Source organism: Alligator mississippiensis, chromosome 8, assembly GCF_030867095.1.
Source record: "Alligator mississippiensis isolate rAllMis1 chromosome 8, rAllMis1, whole genome shotgun sequence".
Classification (NCBI taxonomy): domain Eukaryota; kingdom Metazoa; phylum Chordata; order Crocodylia; family Alligatoridae; genus Alligator; species Alligator mississippiensis.
Window position 1 is genome coordinate 76,601,452 of NC_081831.1, and position 23,910 is coordinate 76,625,361.

Below are 23,910 nucleotides of genomic sequence, written 5' to 3' on the forward strand. Positions count from 1 at the left end.
GCATCTGAATATTATTTGATCGCATTTCACTTACGAAGAGTTGAGAGAAGCCTCCTTCCGTCTTACTCAGCACTAACAAACTATTGTAACGCGAGAGTTTAATATTCGTGTTTGGGTTATTTTAAAATGCTTCCGTGTTGATTGGGGTCACTGTGAAGTTGAGAAAGCCAGAAAGCAGTGAATTACAGCAATTCTCACTCATTGCAGTTGGAAAGTATCTTCTGCTGGACAATCCGCAATTTTTACACTTGCAATTCAGTGTAAGTGATTTGCAACAGACTCCAATAATATTATCTATGCTACCTAGCAACTTTCTCATTGATTACTATGATTCTTGACTGCTTTCACAGCATTTTATCTCCATTTGCAGCCATTTCCTTGGTATGCCACTACATTTTCTTAATCTAGTACTAGGGTGTACCAAGTATTTCCTGCCATGAACCCTGCTATACATAACTAAGTGATGAGGACTTTTTCCAAAGTCTACATCAGTAGGCTTTATTTTTTAGTGGGCTTTAGATAATGTTGTTTGACTATTTCTAACAGCCCCATTCTCCCGAAAGAATTTTTCTATAATATCATTGCGTGTCACAGGTCTTATCGTTGGTATGGAGAGGCATCTGTGAAGTCATTGGTGAAACTCATCTATTTATAATATATATGACAAAAAAAAATGTTTTCGATCTTGCTTCAGTTCACCTAGATCATCAAAGGTGATAAAAGGTGTTAAAAGTGCTCTTGGCCTACCTTGCAGGGCTGGTGGTTGTAGCCGTGTTGGTCTGAGGACATAGGCAGGCAAGGTTCTTTGGGTAGATGTGCTATCTTTTATTAGACCAGCTAAATAATTGGAAAAAAAACTTTCCCCCAACTTTTTAGTTGGTCTAATAAAAGATATCACATCTACCCAAAGAACCTTGCCTGCCTTGACCTACCTTATCACGCTAACAATTTTTTTTTTTATGCTTCCAGGATGGGACATTTTTATTCACCACCTCAGTGATGAGGAATTAGCCGCTTCCCAGTTTTCTTCCTGTGCTCCTTGAGTAGACAAGTAAACAGTTGTTCCTTCTTCCTCTTGTGTCTTTTCAAGCAAACACCATCTGTCCTGGTGCTTACCTTGCCAGATGCCCCGCTCTGTCTTTGGACTTCAGCACCTGATCCATTAGTTAACTCAAGCAACCTGAGTTCCAGTAAAAGTCCCAGTCTGTCTGTATCCTTCTGCTCCAAAAAAGCAGTTACTTCAAGAAAATAATGATGCCCTTTTCTTCTCTTTCCTTTATGCTAAAGCAGTCACAAGACATAGTTTCTATCCTGACACCTTTCTCAGCGCTATTGTGATTTCAGCCTCAGTTCCTTGGGCATTGTTTTTAATTGTTTAATTGTGTTTAATTGTTTAAATAATTCCAAGACCCCAGTGAAACCAAGACTCAGGTTACTGCTAGTTTATCCTTCATTTTATCTAGTCAAATCAGCTCAGAAAAACCTTGCCCATAATAGTAGAACACCTGACCCTGAGGGTCTGTGATCAGGGATCCTGGGATTCTCTGTTTAAAAATTGCAAGTTCTCTGTTAAAAAGATTTGAGACTAAAATGAAACACCACTATATATACAGGTATCAATTGAACACAATGTTTTCTTGATATATTTACACGTTTAAAGCAATTTGGAAGCCTACCAAGTGCCCCAGTTGCTATAATAAAATAAATGTTTAGTACCTACACATTTTGGTATTTGATTTTGGGTTTTTATTAGGCAGTTGTGGGGAGCCAGCTCCCCCGCCACCTGCTGGACAAGCCACCCGAGGCTCTGTCCCGCTCACTGTTAGGGCCCTGTAACCGCTTATTCTGGACCTGGACCCAGGCCCCAAGCATTGCCCTGGCTGAGCAGGGGCAGCAGCCCCATCCCCATCCCCATCCCTATCCCTATCCCTGCCTACCTCTCTCCCTCCCTATGAGGGCCTCAAATCCCCACTTCCCCCCACTGCCAGACTTACCTCTGCTCTCCAGGCTGCCTGGCAGTGATGTGCATGTTTGAACGCGCATGTACACGTGACATCCCCTGCCTGACTGCCCTTCTCCCGCTCCCCGCAGCCCCTTGCAGGCTGGAACTCGGCCACCCTGCAGAGAGCACACTGCAAAAAGAGAAAAATTCATGCGTTTCTCTGTTAAAATAAAAAAAAAGACATTTTTCACAGGTAAAAGGGTAAATCCATGGGTTTTTTTCATTTTTACATGGGAAATGGGAAACCCAGATCCCTGGTGATCATCCTTAGGATGTATTCATTTCTCTTATTGTTTCAGGCAAATACCTGTGTGCACGAAATGTGTGCAATTCTCATTGCAATCAATAGTAGTTCTGCCTTTGCAAGAATTAAAACAGGCAGATAGATTCAGGACTACTTTTAAAGGAATCTTTCAATTGCCTGGGAGATAAAATTATTCCAATTTATCTAAGCTATTCATTTCATTCGTAGACTTTTTATTTTAAATACAGCTGCCTGGTTTATGTTATTAGCAGTACATGCATGGAGATTACTGTGATTACCTTGTGACCCATGTAGAGAGGAGTACAGCAGCAGTTCTTCAAGTAGCACACGCATTTCTGCACTCTTCAATATAGTTGTGTATTGTGCGGAGGCTCGGCTCTATAGTGGGACTTAAAAATGCCTGATCCTCACCACTGAATGGTAAGGGTTCTTTACGAACCAAGTGCTTTGTATTTTAAAAGCTCAGAGTCAACATTAAGATTATTGATTATTCTTAAAAAGCCATGGATAGAATGAATGTGTTATTGAATATTGATTTTTTTTTTATCACTGGGGTTTGGGGAACACTAAGTATAAATAAAATGGTCCATGGGGAATTGATTAGCAACAAAATCCATTATCCTAAAAAAAACAAAACCCCAACCTCTAATTATGTTTATACCCAGTTGTTCTTGGATAACTAGCACTTCTTTGTAACCCACAGTTTAGTATGAAAAGCTTCCCAGGACCTGCAAGGTGATTAACTATTGTCTGGAGTAAATTTCTTCCTTATTACCTCTGGGTTACGCTTCCATGGACTCTCTAGCATAAGTCGAGCTTGCACTGAATGCCTCATGCCCACATCCATATTGTCCCTCTCCAGATGCTGTTTGTCACCCTTTCCACCCTCCACCATCACCCCCTTTTTTAAAAAACAAACCCTGCCCCTGCTGTGTTGTCTAGTATACCTGGTGCAGGGCATATACAATCAGGTCTCTTGAAGAAAGCGAAGAGGATCTAGGTTCTAGCACTACAGCTGGAAAACTGCAGAGACCGAAAAAGAGCTTCAGCAGTATCTCAGAGAGACAGAGAGGGAAGAAGACAAAGCTGCTAAAAACTATGCAAATAGATTAAGCAGGGAAAAGAATAGAAAGCAGCTGTACTTTACTTTTCAAGTCAATGGAGGAGGGAGTTAACAATCAAAGTTTTGCTAATGAGCATGAGCTGTACAAGCCTTATAAAGGTACATTTGAATATGTTACTTTACTTCGAGTGTAAATCCTTGGGGATGTAGTTTCTATTCTGCGCTTGTACAGTGCCTGGCACAAAATGGTCCTGGTCCATGACTTTGGGGCTGCTGGATGCTACTGAGATGCAAGTAATAATTTAATAATCTAATTCACTTAGCAAAATTCTGCCTGGTAGGAGAGTGAAATGACCCGTTTTCTCCCTGAGCATCCGTACAGTAGCTTGCCATTTACTGGCTGACCTGTTGCCTTCCTTCTTGCAGTTTGTACCTTGTCTTTAGGGTGCAGGGCTCGCACATGACCCATGCATTGCCGTGCCCTGGAGCCGGGGTTTCTGTGGGAGTGAAATGGTGCACTGGCTGCCTGCTGGCATTCCACACATTTCCATCCTCAGAGGAAAATCCCACAGCCACAGCCCTCCATGAATGGCTACTTGAAATTGTTCCATGATCTCATCGAGCAAATAGCAGGAAGCATTTCCGAGCGTTAGTCTGAATTTCTCCTCGTTTGAATTCAGAAACTTCTGCCAGCCTACATAATTCCTCTATGTTTTTAGGGGCATAGATTTGGTGAACACACAAACTGTGGACCAATTGAATTATCTGCATCCAGTTGTTTGGGGTTTTTTTTTGCATCGAGTTAACTGCATTGGCTTAGAAGCCTACTAGTTACATCTGTTCATTCCTGACTCCCAACACAGACAGTGTTAAGTCATTTAAAGAATGTCTTAAATAACCTTAACTTAAATTGATCGTGAAGTAAGTTAAACTAATTTAATACGCACTTCAAGTGGTGCGACTGTCCACAAACTAAGATTTATTATTTATTTGTATGGTCCAGTCATAGACCACCAGCCGATTGCACTAGGCACTGGATAGGTACAGAACCAAAAAAACAGTGGTCTTTTCCCCAGAAAACTGTATTATCCAAATAAAGGACAAGAGGCAGCAGGTGGTGATAGTCAGGAAAAGCAGAAACAAAGAACGAGACAGTCCTTTTTATATTGGTTTTAAAAGTCCAGAACAATTTGTGTACAGACAAGACCAGAGTCTACATCATAAAGAAATGATGCACACCGGGCAAAGGTCTGCACGCGTTAGAGACCTAAAGCAAGATTTGCAATGAAATTTAGGGGTGCTGCCTAAATTGTAGTCACCTGGCTCCTGAAGCAGACTCCCCCATACCAGACAGAGGGAGGATTAGGTGCTTCCGAAAGAGATCCAGGGCACTCAGCAGATTGTGTAGAAAAGCAATAGGAAGCTGGTTGAAAGAGGGATGTATCTTAAATCCTGCTCCTTTTCAAGGTTTAGGCACATAACTGTAGGGAGGTATCTGCATCACATCAGTATTCAGAGCTTGGTACCCTGTTCTGGAGAGAGGTATCCAAGTCCAGAGACAAGGACACTTTATTTAACCAAAAAAAGAGGAGTCTAAATCACTCCTTCAAAAAATGAAAGGGTGGGTCACTTCTTTTTAAAAAGAAAAGATGCGGGGAGGGTGGAAGTGAGGTAGCCACCATCTTCTTGTACAATAGGCCAGTAGCTAGAGTAGAATATTTGAGTTGTATCCAGATCTCTAATTCATCTCAAGACCCATCAAGGAGTCATGGCAGAGTTCATCCTTAAATCTAGGGACTGCAACAGCTGTTGATATCTCTAGTGTCCACCTCTCTTTCCCCCCCAGGAGAATGCACGAGCTACTTGGCCTAAGGCTGTTCTGGAGTTTGTGCGTGGGGGGAAGGAGGGCTGGAAGGGGAGTGGTGGGGCTGTAGGTCCATTTTCTACTCCAGGGACTGTTTTTTTAATTTAACATTAAGTGGCATGTGCAAATTCAGCACAGAATTGTTCATGTATTGTTCCTTTGGTCTTCCAGACCTAACTGAAAATGAGACCCACCGACTACATTTAGTATTTGCATAACCACTCATCAGTAGCTCATCACTACTGTGCAGTAGCATTGCATCACGGTTTGTGCCCCATGATAATGAGCTACTGAGTAGTAGCAACAAGTTACTGTGCGGTAAGAGTCTTGTGTAGAAGCGGCCACAGTATAGGTTTTGGCAAAATTATTCAAAATGTGTTTTCCATGAAGAAAACCTCATTTAAGGCATCCGCAAAAAAGATTTTCAGAAGACCATTTCAAAAGCTCTGCAGAGTCTGCAGATTTCTTTCTTAAAACACTAAACTTTTAGAACTTAACCTTATTGTCTGAAAGTCACAACAATTGTTGAATATATATATTTTTATATTATGATGCATCTCCTCCAGTGTGTTACCAGGAGTCTGCCCATATCTGGTTAGGAATATCCTGTACAAATAACATCTAGAAACCTGTAGAAAATTAGCTCACTTCTGCACACCTAGCCCTTAAATACAGGCTGAAAGCAAAGGCTAGGCTTGCAAATAAAATTAAAAGCCAAAACGCAGCTAGAAATGGAATAACAGAAGTTTGATGACACAACAGCTAGAAAGTACCAAGTTAAGTTAAATGCAGAAGGCTGCAATAATCTAATGTCATGGAAAGACTGAGCTTAAAAAAATAATGCTAGGCAGAAAATGAAATGACGGGTCCCTTTGGAAATACATCTCCTAGAAAATGAGCTCCTGGAATCAGACGTTTGTTCTCAGTATAAAGCAAGATTGTGTATTATGATGATACTTTTGATATTATATTAACAATAACCACTTCCTCCCAGTTCAAATTAGTGCCTCTCTGTGGGCCTTAGTTTCAATGTTAATAAAACAAGTAAATGGTAATGACTGCTATAATTCAGTTGCCATTCCTGACTCCTTTGTGAGCTCCACTCATCATTATCATGGTTCCCCCAAGAGGCATGTGGGAGAAAGTAGATTTGTGGATTTCACTCAAACCATTATTTCAGAATACATTATTATTAATTATTTGTATTGAAGCCTAAGGGCCCTCATCATGGGCAAAATCCCATTAGGATAACGTAACACTGTGATACTTGGTAATTTTAGAACAACAGCCTGACATGTGTTTTTATACAATTGGAAATGATTTGGTCATAGGTACAAGTGCGAAACCTAAGTTTCTGTTTTTGATATGATTAGTACCGTGAGTTTTCTTTGTTCTTTTGCTATGTTTGGTGAAGATGCTCCTCTTTATATAATAAAAAATGCTATCTTATCACACTAAGGCAAGATTACACAATAAGAGTGTATCAGCCTTGAGTCTCAGTTCAAGTCTTTGTATTGTCCTTTTTAAATTTATCATGGAAGTGAGACTTTACTAGGAACTGAATCCCACGCCATGTGTGATTAAACTTTTCAACTTTTTCCAGCCAAAGGAAGTTGTAGCCAAATGTGAATATAACAGTTCTGCTGAAACGTGTTAATACGTAGCAAGGAAAGAAGTTTCTCTTGCAGCTGGTTTGAATCCTTTGCTAAGGGTGATGAGCCCCACTTGATTTAGTTTGTCAACACTTAGTAGATGTTTATCTCAGTTGAAAAAACTGTTGAAATCATAAATCAGGTGCCCCACCAAGTTGGAATGAAGTTGGCAGTGTTTTCTGTTGGGAAAAAATGCAGATTTTGTTGGTGGTTTGTGCTGTTTGATTTTATACCAAACAGTCAACTTCTAAGTTTTTTTATGTCTTTGTTTTTAAGAACAACAAACCATTTTGAGCTAAAAATGATTCATAGTACTTAGTGGGGAGGGGCTGGGACTGGGGGAGGAAGACATGCATAAAAATGAATTACAAGGCCATGTAGAAGTAATCAGTGGCTGAGTGGGGTTAGAAGCATTTTGTCAGGCCTTGTCTGCACACACAAAGTCACAGTGGTTTAAATAGAATAGTTAATTTGGCCAATCCCAAATCAATCTAAAATGATTATGTAAATCACTTAAAGTAGGTTCATGCAAGGGTGTGCATTGCTTTAGCTACATAAATTTAGAAAATTGTTGATCCTAGATCAGCTTCATCAGCCATCTTTGCACCCGCAGATAATACATTCATGGAAGATGATTGCCAAAGAAAATTACTGGTAAACTGGTGTATTGTAGGGCTGTGCAAAGCTTTGTGTGCTGATTCGATTCAGAAATTCAACCTGATTCAGCGGCCTAATCTCCAAAGCTGAATCAAATCAGGAGACCAATAAAAAGGTCCAAATCAATTCAAAGCTCTCTGAATTGATTTGGAAAGGATTCAGAGATCTTTGGAGATTCAGTCAGTCCTCACTCACTGCCGCAAGGAGCTGGACCTGGACTCTGTGCCAGGAAGTAGTGGGGGGAGGGGGGGCTGGAAGAAAGGAGAGTGGACCATAGGGGGACCCCCAACAGGCCCCATCCCCTGCCTGCTCCCCCAGCCCTCCTGAGCGCCCCCCAGTCCCCACCTGCTCTCCCAGGCCTATCAATGGTTGCCCCGCCTGGCCCCAGCTCCTGGTTCTTTAAAAAAAATAAAAGCCCTGCACTCACTGGCTGCTGCAGTGGCTGTTGTGGCTTCTGGGGGCTCATGGCAGAGCACCTGCATGCAGCACAGGGCAGTAGGGAGCAGTGGGGACCATGTCCCCAAGGTGGCAAGAGCAGGTGAGTGTGAGGCTTTCTCTTTTGTTTTTTAAAGAACTGGGAGCTGGGGCCAGGTAGGGCAGCCATGGGGGGGGGGAGGAGCTGGCAGGGGATAGGGGCTTGTGGCAGAGCTCCCCATGCAGCATGGGGCAGTGGGGGGCACTGGGGATTGCCCCCACCCCGCCCTGGCAGCAGCTGGTGAGTGCAGGGCATTTTTTTCTTTTTTTTAAAGAGCCAGGAGCTGGGGCTGGGCAGGGCAGGAATTGACAGGGCTGGGAGAGAGGCAGGGGATGGGGCCTGTCCAATTTGAAGATTGAGCCGATTCCACAGTGGCCAAGTCTACAAATCAGATTTGGCAATCACCAAATAGAATTGCTGTTCCCTGAATCGGCCAAATTTGAATCCAAAGCAAATACTAGCCGCTTTGCACAGGCCTACTGTATTGGTATAGTACTTGTTTATTTTTACATACTGTGAAAAGGTAGGTTTTATCCCTTCCATATGATTTGACAGCAAAAAATTAACGCCCCCCTCTCCCCCGAAAACCAACAGCTCCGCCCCCCCCTTTGGTACACAAATAGTGTAGTACTGTGGAAAGTCCGTCTAACATCGATGGGGAAAATACAGCTCATCTGCCTGTCAGAGCTTCCATTTGAAACCGAGCTGTTTGCACATTGGGGCTAATATTCAGTTCTTCTGCATGTGAATATTTTGCTAGCTTGTCAGTCACTGCTCCACCTTGCCGCTTCCCCCCTTCTGTGCAGCTGTTTCCAGCCTGGCTCCTGCACCTTTCTGAGTAGCGAGGTCCCATGCTTAGTTAACTACTTTGGTCTGTTCATGGCTCTCTTCTTCTGCTCATCTTCATTGACCTCAATACTTCATTTGATACTACTACTTACAGCCTGTGGCAGTCTGGCATAGTCTGTTACAGTCACTCCTGTTTCTTCAACTCCTTGTGTTTTTGTTTTGTTTTTTTTAATGACTACAGTAACAGATATTCCTCTTCCATTAGAATTCTCTGCTAAGGTGTTTCTGCAAGATTATAGTCTCTGACTCACACATATACATTATGTCTTTCCTTCAGTCTCCTTTCTGTGTTCAGCCTGCGATATTACTTCTAAGCAGATATGCCGGACTCCTGTCACCATCATCTTCCTCAACTTCTTGTTCTCCCAGGAATCCTTTCAACTCCATAAGTCAGAAAGGTTATCACCTACCTGTGCTTGTGTAACCCAGGCTGTCAGCTCTAGATCACAGGTCTGGGAGGATACGATATCAAATAAAATGATACTAAGCTGCCTGTTCACCTGATCCCATCTGCCAGGGATCCTGACCTGGTATCTGAATCCCAGGAAGAGGACTCATCCCCATTATCACATCCTATAAGAGAAACTTTTAACTAGAAAACTAGTTACTACTTCTCTGAAGATCATTCCTTCTCTGGAAAGATACTACTGAGGGTACCATGAGTGGTAACTGCCATTGGGTGAAGATCAACAAAGACTAATGTATCCAAAATTTCTGTCTCATAATTTTGGATACATTAATCCTCATTCACATTCCTCCCAAAACTCCCGTCTTTCATCTCCTTCCTCATGTATCACCCTTCTATATCTATTATATTTTTAAATAGTTTTGTCTGTTCTCATGCTTGCAGTATCACCTGTGTTAGACACTATTAGACTAATCTTGTAAGCAAACTCCTTATTCATTCATCCCTCTTCCTTCACCACAAATAGGTTAATGCCCTTCCTTCTCCATACCTAATTCCTAGAGCTGTAAACCTGAACTTGTTCAAAAGGTAAAGGATCATCTTTCCAGCTACATCTGGAAATAGGACAAGTCAAACTGGTCTCCAAAAATCTTCTCTGGTCCCAATTCAATTTATAATACAGTAGTGAAGTGTAAATATTGGAGGGCAAATGTATAGAAATCACTGGTCCAATCTCTCTTTCATTAACCACTTCATTCATCATCAGCAATTAGAGCAGCTGAATATGAGGCAGCAGTGTGTTCTTGTTGCAAAAAAATAGTCAATGGGATACTCGGTTGTATTAATAGGAGTGTCACTTTTCAAATCAAGCAAAGTGATTCTTCCACTCTATTCAGCACTGATGAGGAGTGCTGTGGAGTACTGTGTCCAGTTTTAGGACCCACACTTCAAGAAAGATGTCGGCAGTTTGGAAACTGTTCAGTACAAAGCAACTAAAATAATTAGTGGCCTGCAAAGCAACACTTATGAGGAAAGGCTGAAAGAACTATGGTAAAGGTTGCCAGAATCTGGAAATGGCTTCCAAGGGAGGTGGTGCTCTCCCCTACCTTGAGGGTCTTTAAGAGGAGATTGGACAAGCACCTGGTGAGGGTCATATGACCCCAGCACTGTTTCCTGCCACTGGCAGGGAGTTGGACTCAATGATCTATTGAGGTCCCTTTCAACCCTAACAACTATGAAACTATGAAACTAGTTATTTGACTGGAGATGAGAAGACTGAGAGGGGATTTGATAACAGTCTTCAAATACCTGAAGGGTGATTTTAGAGAAGATGGACATAGACTGTTTTTTGTGGCTGTCGGGATCAGGACTAAGAACAATGGCCTCAAACTGCAGCAGAGGAAATTTAGGTTGGCAGCTAGGAAGAACTTCCCAACTATGGGGGCGGTCAAGCATTGGAATAGTTATGGACATTTTGGAAGTTTGCAGAACTAGATTAGACAGCCATGTGGCTGGGATGGTTTAATCAGGGATGATCCCGTCTTGAGCAGGGGGCTGGACTTAATGACCTTGTGAGGCTCCTTCCAGACCTACTTTCCTATGATCCTAGTAATTAAGCAATCTATATCATTGCATGGCAGTCAAAAAACAGACCTTTTCCTAACCTATCTTTGTAGCACTGTTTCGCTTATGGTACTCATTCTTTTTGAAGGATCAGAGTTCAGTGATGTCCTTCTCTAGATAGTGCTGCCAACGACTACAATGGCGGCATCCACTAGTCATTTTTGCTGTAGACCAAATGCCCTCATGTAGACTCCCAGTGGGCACCCACACCTCTCAGATAGTTCACTGAAATAGGTTATCTCACTCAAACAACATCAGTCTGTTTATTTTTGCATAGTTTCATTTTAGGACCCATTGTAGCTAGTATCAAAGAAAAACAGATAAATGGCACACTTTAAAATTACCTATGAGAGAGAGAACTATGCATTAACAAATACTGATTGTTAATTATCATTCCTTTTTTGCAAAACTATTCTATCATTTATTTTTCCAATGAACTTGCCACAAAGAGTGACAGGGTTGAATCACACAAGCTTTTTTTTTTTTTAACGTTAGCAGGAGTTGAATGTTAACCAACTTTATTTGCCAGGTCTTAGTAAGATAGCTGATCTGTGGTCACATCCCCCATTTGTGCCAGCCTTATTCTCTTTTAGTGCTTTAGTATCATTTCATATAGATAAGCAATATAAACATGGTTTGCTGGTTGATAAAACAAAACTAATGTCTTTTTTCTAGCATATCAACCTTCACATTTGCAACTCATGTTCTTCATAGGGAAGCAGGATGCTCTTGACCTTGTAGAAAGTTCTGCAGTTGCTGGCAAAAGGAAAGCTTTTCAAATGTGAAACACATCCACCGGGTAGTTCAGAATCCAAGGCAAAAAATGCGGTTTCACTTGTTCATCCACTATATTTACAAACCTTTTATACAAAAGTCAATAGCGCTTATTTGAAAGTAATTCCAGACCAGGGTGTATCTAATGGATAGCAGGGCCATTTAAATGTTGCCCCAGACTTAAAAACAAGTGATGCTTGATAATGGATAGTCGCACTTTTCTGGCAAATAACCCAGCGCAAATAGGAAAAAGAAATCTATTGAAAGTGGTCAGTATGTTTTAATGGATGGCTTAATTTGCTTAACGATGGCTTGAGGTTGCACTTTTTGTATCTATCACTCTGTATTTTGCATAGTAAAATGTTCCTGATATATCAATAAAACCAAGCATAAACATCTGGGGTTACTAGCAGTTATTACTAGTTATACAGCATATTTCCTTTGCTTGATAAATGGCCCAGTCCTCCTTTTCAAATGGTGTACAGCTTACTTGGGTTATCCTCCTAAATCAAATTAAGGGAGATTATTCTATGTGGATGAGTTCCTTTGCCTACAAAGTTACCCTGGTTTCTGTCTATGCAGGGTGCAGTCCAGGCTTGGGGCATTTTTAACTGAAGACACTAAAAGTCAGCTTTTAAAAGACCATCTTTAAATCATTCACCTTCTGTATTAAGTTAATCTTAATTTTCATTGGGCCTGATGGTGCAACCATAAGGCATGCTGGGTAGCATTTCTGGAAATAGATGTGTCATTCAAGGGGCGACTTCTGATCTGTGCCACTGTGTTGAAAGTGAGAAGAGGAAGCGTATGGGAAGGAGCAGAGTTGTTGGGGGGTAAGTGTGACACAGGGTGAGAAAGTGTGACTTGCAGTGAGAAAACAGGTTTTGAATGCTAAAATGGTAATTGTGTCCCTAATTATGCCCATCAGATAAACCAAATGAACTGTAAAGGGCAGGCAACCACATATTATTACTCAGTACTTCCTGTACATTCTTAGTTGGTTTTACAACCTGCAAATAGAAGACTAAAATGAATACTAAGAACCATGACTGGGATATAATTTCTTTACACTGCAAACACTTGGGAGTAACAGTTTTCCAAGGAAGCATTTGCAAAAATAAATAGCCAGCAGATTAGCATTGGAAGGACAATTATTCACAAAATGCTGCAAATGCTGAATTCCGTTGTAAATAAAATCTGGCTTTTGAATGTGCTGTTTTGACTTCCTAGGCTCTGAAGCATGGTAAGGGAAATATTTTATGCCCAGGTTTCTCTCCATCTGTCTAATGATGGGTATCTCACCACACTTCTAGAAGTTCTTCTTGTGGAAAACCCCATCTCATTGGAAAGGGTTATGAGAACCATAAAAGAAAGATCCTTGGGAAACCTCTGTGGGCGCGTATACACTTGCTTATTTACTGCACAGTAACTGAAATTACTGCACAGTATGGGCACATGTCTACACGTGCATGCCCATTCTGCACAGTAGATATGGCGACTTAGGCAAGCTTGAGCATAAATTTAATACCTGCATCACATAGGTATCAGATGTACATCTGATTAGTTACTGTGCAGTAACGCACATGTAGACCTCTTACTGCACAGTAACACTGTGTGTGTGGACTGACTTGGGACTAACTTTAGTCCCAAGTCAGTCCATACACAGTGTTAATGCGCTTTAAAGCCTGTGCGTGTAGACACCGGCTTATTCCCACTTACGCAGTAAATTCAAGATGGCGTAAATTCATGTGTAGACATGACCTGGTTTCTTTGTATGCTCCAGTTGGATGAAAAGAATGGAAAGAGCCACATAGTAGAGTTGAATGCTTGAAACATGGAGAGATGATAGACTTTTGTTCCCAAAGCAGTAGGTTTCAAAAGTATCTCTATTGCTATTCTCCCTCTCAGTCCTGCCCTGCTTGAATTTCTTCAGCGGTATGGTTCTTGTTGCCAGTAGCTGCCTCCCCTTGTAGTTGTAGCAGAGACCCTGGAGATGACTTAATTAAGATGTCCTCTCTGATAGCCCTACAGGATGAAGTTGGTTAACTGTGTTAGTCTGAAGTGAGGCAGAAGGTAGGGCAGGGTGAATGCAGCTGATCTCTGGTTCTGTCCCTTTCCACCCATACCCTATATTGCCACAGAGTCTCTATCACCCAAAGATCAAATGCAACATTTGATCACAGAAAGACCTAGACAAATTGGAAGACCTAGACAAATAGCAGCCTCCATTTACCTGAAGGGTGGTTCAAAAGAGGATGGAGCTGAACTGTTCTCAGTGGTGGCAGATGGCAGAACAAGGAGCAGTGGGTTCATGTTGCAGCAGGAGAAGTTTACATTAGATATTAGGAAGAATTTTCTCACTATGAGGGTAGTACAACACTGGAACAGGTTACCCAGAGAGATTGTGGAAACTTCATGCTTGGAAGTTTTTAAGACCCAGCTAGACAAAGCCTTGACTGGGATGATCTAGTTGGGGCTGGTCCTGCTTTGAGTAGGGGGTTGCACTAGATGTGACCTCCTGAAGAAAAAAAAAAAAAAAAGGAACTGACATCTCTTCCATGGACACTCTCCCTGGTCCACTTGGCAAGTTTCATCTCTTGGCTGCTAATAGGTTCATAAATTATTAAGGTTCAGGAGTACAGATTACATTTTCATTCTGTTACCTCTAACTTCAATTTTTTTTAGGAATGTTATCACGAATGCTCAGCTGGTTTAGCTGCACAAACTGTTAATGCAAACTCTGAGCATGACCAAATCACAAAGTTCAACTCCATTACAACAGAGCACCCACGTTATAACCTACAGTTCCATATTTCTTTGAGCTTTTGTATTGCAGTTCTCTGTATCTTATAACAATAATAATAATTGTCTTAGTTTCAGTAGTTTCTACACAAGAACATTTATACTTTTATGGATGAAAAACGTCACAAACTCCTTATGATTCAGATTTAGATTTTAGCTGAATCAAGTAAAACGTGCATATATAAAAGCCTATCACACTGTAGTCAGCCCTCAGGAATTTCAAAATGCCCCTTTTTGATCAAGTAGCTAGACTGTATTGACATAGTGAGCCAGATTCTTCATTGGCTAATAGACAGTAAATGGTGAGTAGCAGTACTTTTCTACATAGCAGAGGGGCAAGGTAGGGTATATTATCCAACACCCACTGATCTTTTAGGAACAACATTAACATGCTCCCTCTCCCCAACAGATCTGGGTAGGAAATGGGACACAAGTACTCTTCATAAGAATAGGGAAGATTTTAATCTGGGAAAACCAAAGCACTGACTTGCAAGTTTAATATGTACTTTCAGATGAATCTGTCTTTCCTACTTCTACCAGTGATGGAGAGAATTGAATCACTGGCTAGTACCAGATGGCAGCCCTGGAGCAAGGGGAGGAAAACTGAATTCTGGGATGAAAGATGAGCAAAGACAACAGTTAAGAAAAAATTCAATACAAATGGGCTGAAGACTCTCAAGTGCAAAATCTGATGCTCAGCTTCTGATTCCTAGGGAAAGAGAAGAAAGATTTTTAGGATAAATAGTTTTAGGCTGATACATCCAACATGGACACAGTGTGTGTAATCACCATACAATGGGGAAAGCTGCACTGCTTATTTCATTCTGGGCAGCAGAGGCTGTTTTTAGAACGTGATTTCGTGACTTTTTGTATGGAGTTCACTGAAGTCTAAGAACTGTCCCACAGTGGGGGGAATTCCCAACACCTTCTCTTAGGCCACAGCTGTACTAGGGTGCTTTACCACTAGCATTTTTGCTGGCATACAGCTGCTGGTATAGTTAGAGTGCCTACTCACTCAGATGCATTTACTGCGCAGTAGGTTACTGCACAGTAAGTGGTTTTTACGCCAATGTCTACACGTGCAGGCATTACAGCACGGTAATGCTGTGTGCGGACTGATTTGGGACTAAAGTGAGTTCCAAGTCAGTCCACACACAGGGTTACTGTGCAGTGAGGCACAGTACAGGCACATACATGTAGACACGTGCCCATACTGAGCAGTAATTTTTAGTTATTGTGCAGTAACCTAAGTTACTGCACAGTAACTGTGCATGTGTAGATGCACCCAGTCTGCCACGAAAGCATGTGCTGCCAGAGAGGAAAGAAATGTTATATTTCCTCAGCCCATAAGACAGAAAATACAATGTGAGCCCCAGAATAGAGGTTCTACAAGAAGACAAACATTTGTTTCAATCTGCAAAAGGAGATGCAAAAAGGCTGGTGCATGACAGGAATAAGCTGCAATGTTTGGCAAATGGGGAAGAACTGGGGCTGTCTCACCTGAAGGCCAAAGGGTCCAACAAGAGATTTGGGGCTGCCATTGTACATGCTGCTACTAAGCCAATCTGGATGCCACAGTGGTTAGGGACCTGCCACCCCCTTGCAAGGTCAGTGAGGATACCAGGTAATGCTCCAGGGAAGGACATTCCGGAAGAACAGTCTGATGAGAAAAAGAGGGTGATGTAATAGATACAGACATCACAGAGATCCAGGAGCTCTTCTGGAATACACAATAAAGCTGCTAGGTTGCACTTTTGAAAGAGGCATCCAGATATCATGTGAAGACTTGCTGCAGTACAAAAAGAAAATCCCCACGAATCACACAACATTAGTTATGACATACCATCCTTTCCTGGAACCTATATGGAAAATCCTCAAACAATTGCAACCTATACTAGAAGAAGACCCCATTCTTAAAGAGATCTTCCCAAACCACTCATCCTAGCCTTTAAACAGGCACTGAACCTTGCCAACCTCATCACTAGAAGCAAGCTTCCTGTGGCCCAAAGCACACCGAATGGATCCAGATCATGCCAGGACAAGAAATGTAAAACCTGCCAACACATCTCCACCCGTCCCACAATAACCACATCCCGTAACAGAACCTTCACCATTCTTGGGTCCTGCACCTGCTCCTCCAGAAATGTAGACATGGATAAAGGGATGTCCTACTGATAAGAGGAAGGAACCTACTTAAAAAAGAGGAAAAGCAAAGAAAGTGAAGAAATATTTTGTCTAAGCTGCAGGAATTGTATGCTGTTCTTTTTACTAAAATATTTTTCTTAATTTTTTTCTAAGTCTAAATATCACTAGAAATGATGAAAAATAGTTTTTCATTGCTAAGGGATGTGTAACCGATCATTCACTGGTATAGGTTATGTATATAGTCCATTGTCTTCAACGTGGTGTATCGACTCCAAAGATGCTATGCCAGTTTCCACTAGTGGGGCACTTTACTAGTTTTATTATTATGAACCCTCTCTTTCTAAGCTGGATTGCTAAGGGATATAGGCTAAATCTTCACCTGGTTGGAACAGGTGGTGGTCCTTATCATTTTTAGTACTTAAAGGTCTGATCTAGGCCAGGCTGCTATATAATAATTCCCTTTACAATACCGGCAATTGTGTATTAATTGCATAGAGGGAGAAAATTCAAGTGAGAATAACAGGAGACAGTGCTACATTTATAACTAAATCTTTCACAGGAGGATTAGAAAAAAGACTAGAATTTCCATGAATACTTGAGACATAATAGAAGTAATTACTCTGTGCTTCAGTTGCAAAAGAAATGTGAAGGGGTTTGCCCTATAACATGTGCTATACTGGTCAATAGGCAGGCTTTGGAAGACAATGAAATACTAAGGTTTTGCACTGAACCACTCTGGTTAATCCAAGTCATTTGCTTTTTTCCTTTTACCTGCATCATATCCCTTTCCATTTTTATTTTCCCGTATAACACTATCTCTATATTACTTCTCTGGGACTTAACCTGTCCCTATCTTCTATTCTTTCATTTGCCCTTTTTTCCCTTTCTTGAAGTTCTTCATGATATTTTCTTTCTTATCTCTCCTTTCCCTTTTCTCTGAAAAGTTAGGAAAGTAAGTTAATCTAACTGTAACATTGGACTAACTGATATGATCAGGACTTGTGAAATAGAAACTAAGCTCTCGCTGACTTTCAAGACATAATGGTAGCAAATCTCTCAAGAACAAATTGGGCCTTGATATATGGTCCAGCAATGGGCCTGATGCTTCTCTCACATCCGAACACAGAGCCTTGTCTGGTATAATGTTACTTCAAATTCTTACTCCTACTACCAATAAGAAAGAATAAGACCCTACTGTTTTTAACATAGTATAAAGTGGTTAATGGAAAGGAAGTCCCTGCTATCTTTTCTGTGCCAATATAATTCCATATATTGAGTATATTTAGGACAAATTGGGCATGTGTACACATCTCTGTATGGTGATGTTGCTACAGCAGCATGTTTTGGTAGTGTACTTCCTTTTGGAAGTACTAAAGCACAGTGCAGTATGGGTGGTTACTGCACCAAGTTCACAGCGCGTGGTTAGATTTTGCCATTATGGCGACACAGTGGCACACTATAACCAGGGAGTGTGCTGCTACGGTGGCATAGCTGATGATCGCATGTAGAGTCATGTGATCAGTACATCGCCATAGCGTGTCATATGGCAATGTAGCACATCGCTACATCACTGTAGGGTGACGCGTATATGCACCCATTGAGTTCTCGTCTGCCCATGGAAAATTCAATAATGTTCTCTTTAGCCTGTTGTCTTACAACTAAGTAGCAGCTGCTTCTTTTATGAAGTACATCGAAATAGTCAGATTAGGTTGAAAAGATCATATTAGGAAAAAGAGGGCATATCAAGGCCCATATTAGCATCATGGTCTGCGGGAGGGTATGGACCCTGCAGCTGCAGAGGCTGCTCATGATTCTGGCGCACAGTATACCCTGTTTACACCCACAGTGGGCATGGGCCGCCGGAGTAGGCTGCTCCCTTCCACGTACGGCATCACTGACTGTTGGCTCTAGTGTTTTTATATGGCAATTGACTTTAACAAATATGGTCAGAGACCTGGAGCCTGATCCAGAGGACTCTGAAATAATTGGAAAGATCCCTATTGACTTGAATCATGTTTGGATTGGGCTCCCTGTGTTCAGACTTGACGTTGATGGCAGGACCCTTGATAGTGAAGAGGGACCCGACAGTGCTGGCTTTAATTTGCATGTAACTGCCCACATGTAAGAAGCTCCCAGAGCAGCACGAACCGCGCGGCACCTGACATATACCTGTACATATGATTTTCTTTCTGCCCTGGCTATCAGCAAGGAAAGCAGGTAGTGACAGTGGAATGAGTCATAGGAAAGGATTAAAAGATGGATTATTTCTGTTGCAGCTGATTGGGGTTCTGAGATGTATGTCTAATTTCTAAGGGGCTTCTTCCTGATTTTTAACTTGAGTTAATGAAGGATTTCTACTTGTTTTGCTCTTGTATTTTGAGCATGACATTCAGTGTATAAATTCCAAGCTACAGTAAGAATTTGGCTAAATTGACTAACCCTTCCAAATATACAGAGTTTCAGAATCATAATGCCCTCATTCTGTCATATTTGCTTGAAATGTGTATTTGTGTATTAGGTGGTTTTACTCTGACTAGAATAAAGTATATAAAAATGGAACCATGATTCCCTATTGTTCAGACAGCTTCATCCTACTAATACTTAAAAATAAAGCTAATTGTGTCACGAATGGAAATAATTATTGAAGATGTATGTTAACATTATTTTCTCTGTCATTTTGTTTAAAGGAAGTTCTGTTTTATTGGTGCTATAACACTATTTATCCTTCTGCACTAATGGAATTTTTATAAGAAATTTAAGGGCTTTAGAACAAGACTAAATAAATAGGAAATAATTAAATGACAGAGCTAATGAATGGCAAACTGCACATATCCATCTGCTGTAGTACTGCAAAGTTATCCAGCATTAGATAGGCATTGTGTATTCCACAGCAATAAGTCAGCAATGGATTAAATCAATGCCAAAAACACCAAAATGCAGATGCTTGACCTTCAGTGGCATAGCACAGGATGTTATGCCTTTCCTTTCAGAAACAAATTACGTTGGATTGATTTCTGGTTTGCAGTTACAGAGGAGCAACTGTATATCATTTGAATGATTCTCTCCATAATACAAGGCAGACTTGCTTTGCCGTTGAGTGTCACATGGGAAAATTAGGTGGGCAAAACCTTTTGGTAGCAACAGGTTATTCAAGAAGTCTTACAAGTAAATTGCGTTACACACATCTGATCCTGGTAGCCTGTTTCCCCAACACTGAAGGACAAACAAAAGGGAGAAATAATTATCCCCAACTGAAGTGAGGATAGGGTGGGGAGGGAATGATGCTCTTGCAGTTGAAGTCCTGGGTAAAACTCCCATAGGTTTCAATACAGCTGGATTATGATTGTAATGAGTAGGAACTCCCCTCCCCCCCCCCAAACACACACTTATGAAACATAGAAAAACAGTGTATTATGATCTGAAGCTGGGGCATTGGACTGTGACAGTCATCCTAACTTGAAAAGTAACATAAGGAGCAATTCAGCAATTCTAGCACTGTATAGGTTTTTAATGGTCTTCTTTCCTCCATGTTCACTTAGGTCAGTGTTTACTAGACAGAGCAGCAGCAAGTTTAGCTATTGCTCCCACCATTGACATGTCCCAGCACTGCCCAGGCAGGACAGGGATGGAGATGGCCCGAGCAGTTCTGGCCCATTAATGGCTGCAGTGATAGCTCTGTTGATGCTGTCTAGTCTGAGAAAATTTTCTCTTCTATCTCCCCATTCAGGACTCTGCCATTTGGCAAATCGACATTGTTGGGCCTGTCATTTCAACCAAATGAGATATCGTTATAAGAGCTTGACACTGCTCCCACTGAAGTTACAAAACATCCATTCCCTTGGGACTATGCCGGAAGAGTCCATGTCTTCTGTGCCCCTTTCCATTGGGGTGAATTTCATCCTTCTGAATAAAGAAAATCGCCTGTTATTTTGAAAAGCAGATGAATCCCTAAATACTGCATGGGGCTTTCTGTAGAAAGTGAAGACTATTAAACAATAGCAGAAAAACTGTAATAATAAATCCTTTCAACTCCTACAGCTCCTTACATTTGGGGATTTCAGACTTGCATCATATTTACCAGGGGATGGAGTGTGAGGAATTGTATAGAAAACACAAACACTTGTTAGAATAGAGGCCTTTTTGCCAGGAATAGAATGATTTTTGTAATGAATATGACTCACAGGCACAGGTTATTTGGATTTCTCGATTTCAGTTTATTGCCATGACAAGGAAATGAATGGTTTGCATTTTTTGTATGCTTACCTGATTCATTTGCTATTGTTGTTTAAAAATCCTTCAAGGACAGAGACACCCTCATTATCTGGCTTAGGATTCTTCCTACTAGGCCAATATAAAAGATTAAATTGTATTGCCTGAGGCTGCACCTCTATATTTAGTAAGTTTATATCCAAGCAGGTCCTTCAGTAAATGTATAAGTATGGAGGCTTTATGTACTTTAAAAATGTAGCAAGGAAATGCATAAATATGTAGAAAATAGCTTCTTCAAACTGAGGAATGTAACCTTGCGTTATCTTTTTGTCTCCTTAATATAAAGCGAGAGACTCAAATCTATCTTTATTATTACTTCCAGAATGCAGGTAATGAAAAAAGAATTATTATTTACCTGCTACAGAAACTAAACAAATATAAATAGGGTTGAGCCTGTGACTAAGATATTACATTTTGTTACATATATTGTGTTCTGGAAGAACCAGTTCAGCAGGGTTCATTAAAGCAGTTCTTAGGGGCCTAAACCTTTCTCTGTCAGAGGTCTCCTCTCATTAATTCCCACAGAATGGACTCATAAAATTATACAGTTCCTTCATCAATGGATCAAAAGGCTCCAAATGCTTAAATAAGGGTCTTGGAGGGGCTGCAAGCACAGACAGAAGTGTAGCTTCCTACTGTAAGTCATGGCACTTTGCAGGAAGCACCATGAGTTACAGCAATTCCCCAGACCCAAGAGACATTCACTGTTGGGTCTTGGGTGTTGGGGGATGGAGCTGCAGTTTGGAGAGTCTGTGAGTCTGCAGCTGCTCTCCATCAGATGATAACAGTGGATCTCATTCCATTAACTGGCATACGGGCTGTAAAAGATTGTCAGGACCCAAAAGCTTCTTGTGGTTCAGGAGGAACAGTTTTTATCTCACCTCCATCCCCCCAACAATGAATTTCTCTTGAAGTCTGGGAGGGTGAATTTTATGCAGAATGCATTTGCAATCTAGCCTTAGCAATCTAGTAAATCCCTGTGCAGAGAGGTTTATAAAACTTAGCATGATTCCTCCCCATTTTTTTGTAACCTTATAACTGAAATTCAAGCAGATCCTTAACTACTGAAGCTGTAATTATCGTAGGAACTGTTATTGTATGACTCCTGCCGAAATAGCAGTCCCTTATGCTTGGGAGGAAAAGCAATAATAAAAATGTTGGAAAAAAATCTGACCCGGTACTATACTCACTTAAATCTCCTTTCAAAAGACATTACTTGCACTGTGCTTATGGTAAATTAGACAGTCGCTATATGGCCCTAACCAAAGCCTGAGAACAAAAGAGTGTGTTTAGTTGTGTCAAACACACACCTTTTTCCTTTCTGCCGTGTCCTCTCCAGGACAGTTCATAATTCAGTTCACCAGTCAGTCTGATTCCAGCTATCATCCTTCTTTTCCCTTGCTGTTCCGTTTAAATAGGAGCTTGTTAAAAGCATGAGGTGTTTTACTGTGTGATTAATAGCGAAGTGAGGTCACCCTTCATAAGCATCAGCTAATACGACAGGCACCAAATCATAAAACAATGGCTGGGTAAGCAGAGTAACTGTATATATTTTCCCAAACAGTCACAGTAGCTTTACATTGACCCGGTGATCATTACTCAGGTGAAGTGCTCTGTTATCTGTGCAAGCACATTCTAGCTTTTCCTGGTAGCAGCTCTCAGGGCCTCTGTCAAATGACATTCTCCCTCTTCTATACAGCTCATTAGGCAGGTTGGATATAAGAGAAAGAAATGATGACTGCTAAACCAAGCCCACTGGATCTTTTACTTTGTGCAAAGTGCAGTCTTTAAAAACATGGTGTTCTGCTACTGAAACTGTGGTACTGAGTGCCACAGAAATACTTATCTACCACCTAAAATGATGGTGGTTTAAGAGCACCAGGGGCTCAAGAAAGCCACAAATCTCAAGCTGCATGCCTGAAAGAATCCTCCTTGCTCCTGTCTCTGAAGGGGGGGATATAGTCATAATCCTTTTATTAGTCTATCTGGAGCTTAGAGAATAGCCAAGGCCCTCACTGGAAAGGTAGTCTGAACTGATGGAGGGTCTGGGTATAGGAAGGAAGAATTTGGGACAGACATATCTAAAGAAACGACATCTTCTGTGGGTGAGGTATGTGCAGAAACCTATGACTTTCATGCTGATGATCTGTGAGGTGGGGCTCCATGCCACCAGCCCTGAACTCCCTGCTCAGACCGGTAGGTTGTAAATTTTCTTCTAGGAATCAGCCTGCAAATAACTTTTTTTTCTTCCTCTGCTTGGTTCTCATTATAGGTGCTAGAGACAGAGTACAAAAGACCAGGAGTCGGGAACAGGCAGCTGTGGGATTGCTGCTGACAGACTTCCTGTGCTTGCAGCCTGCAGTGATCAGGTAAGATCCAAATATACCATAGACAGGAGCCATCTAGAAATCAGGCACAACCTTTGACACTGGAAGCACTGCAGGACACAGCTGGACAGCTGCTGGGGGCTGAGCTTCAGGGTTTTCAATGTAGATGGTCAGGGGACAGTGTCATCAATAGGGTCAACCCTAATAAGCAATGTGAATGGAGTAAGTAACTCTCAGTGGGCTTACAGCTTTGAAGCCTCATCCCTAATTCATCTACACAGGAACAAAGGTAGTCATTCCCACAGGAGGCTTGAAGACCCACGTGGAACCAAGCTGCTTTCCTGCAGTATAGGAAGCAGAATCTACTCAGGAGCCATACCTGCTTCCAGTCCAATAGCTTCTGTCTTAGTTTAAATGCTTTAATTTGCAGAGCAAATGAGTCTAACAAGACATAGCCAGAAATGGATTGACAGCAGTAGACAGAGGCAATTGAAAGGAGCCACTGAATGATAAGAGACAGGGGAAGAAAACATGATGTTTGCCATTTATAAACATTTGCAATGCTGGGTTGTCCTTATATTTCATCTGCACTAATTGCAATGGTCTAATTTTCTTCTTTTTGAGTCCTAGATGGAGCAGTGATTTGCACTATTTGGCACAGAGATCTCTAGTTATCTGCTACAAGTTAAATGGCCCATAGCATATAACAATTTTAAAGCACAAGTCGAGCATTGACT

General features: G+C 41.4%; 2 long non-coding RNA genes across 2 annotated transcripts in view; one reads left to right on the forward strand and one right to left on the reverse strand.

Moving 5' to 3' along the window:
- The window catches only part of LOC132252177 (uncharacterized), a 40,567-nt gene extending 18,375 nt beyond the window's left edge, over nucleotides 1–22,192 (forward strand). Inside the window, exon 3 of the long non-coding RNA XR_009464017.1 lies at nucleotides 20,305–22,192. This is a non-coding gene — a long non-coding RNA (uncharacterized LOC132252177). The remainder of the gene's footprint in view (nucleotides 1–20,304) is intronic.
- LOC109284410 (uncharacterized) lies at nucleotides 14,876–16,598 on the reverse strand. The gene is made up of 2 exons (XR_002091861.2): nucleotides 15,933–16,598; nucleotides 14,876–15,141 (listed from the first exon to the last, which is right to left on the reverse strand). It is a non-coding gene; the product is annotated as an uncharacterized LOC109284410 (long non-coding RNA).
- Nucleotides 22,193–23,910: the final 1,718 nt, after the last annotated feature.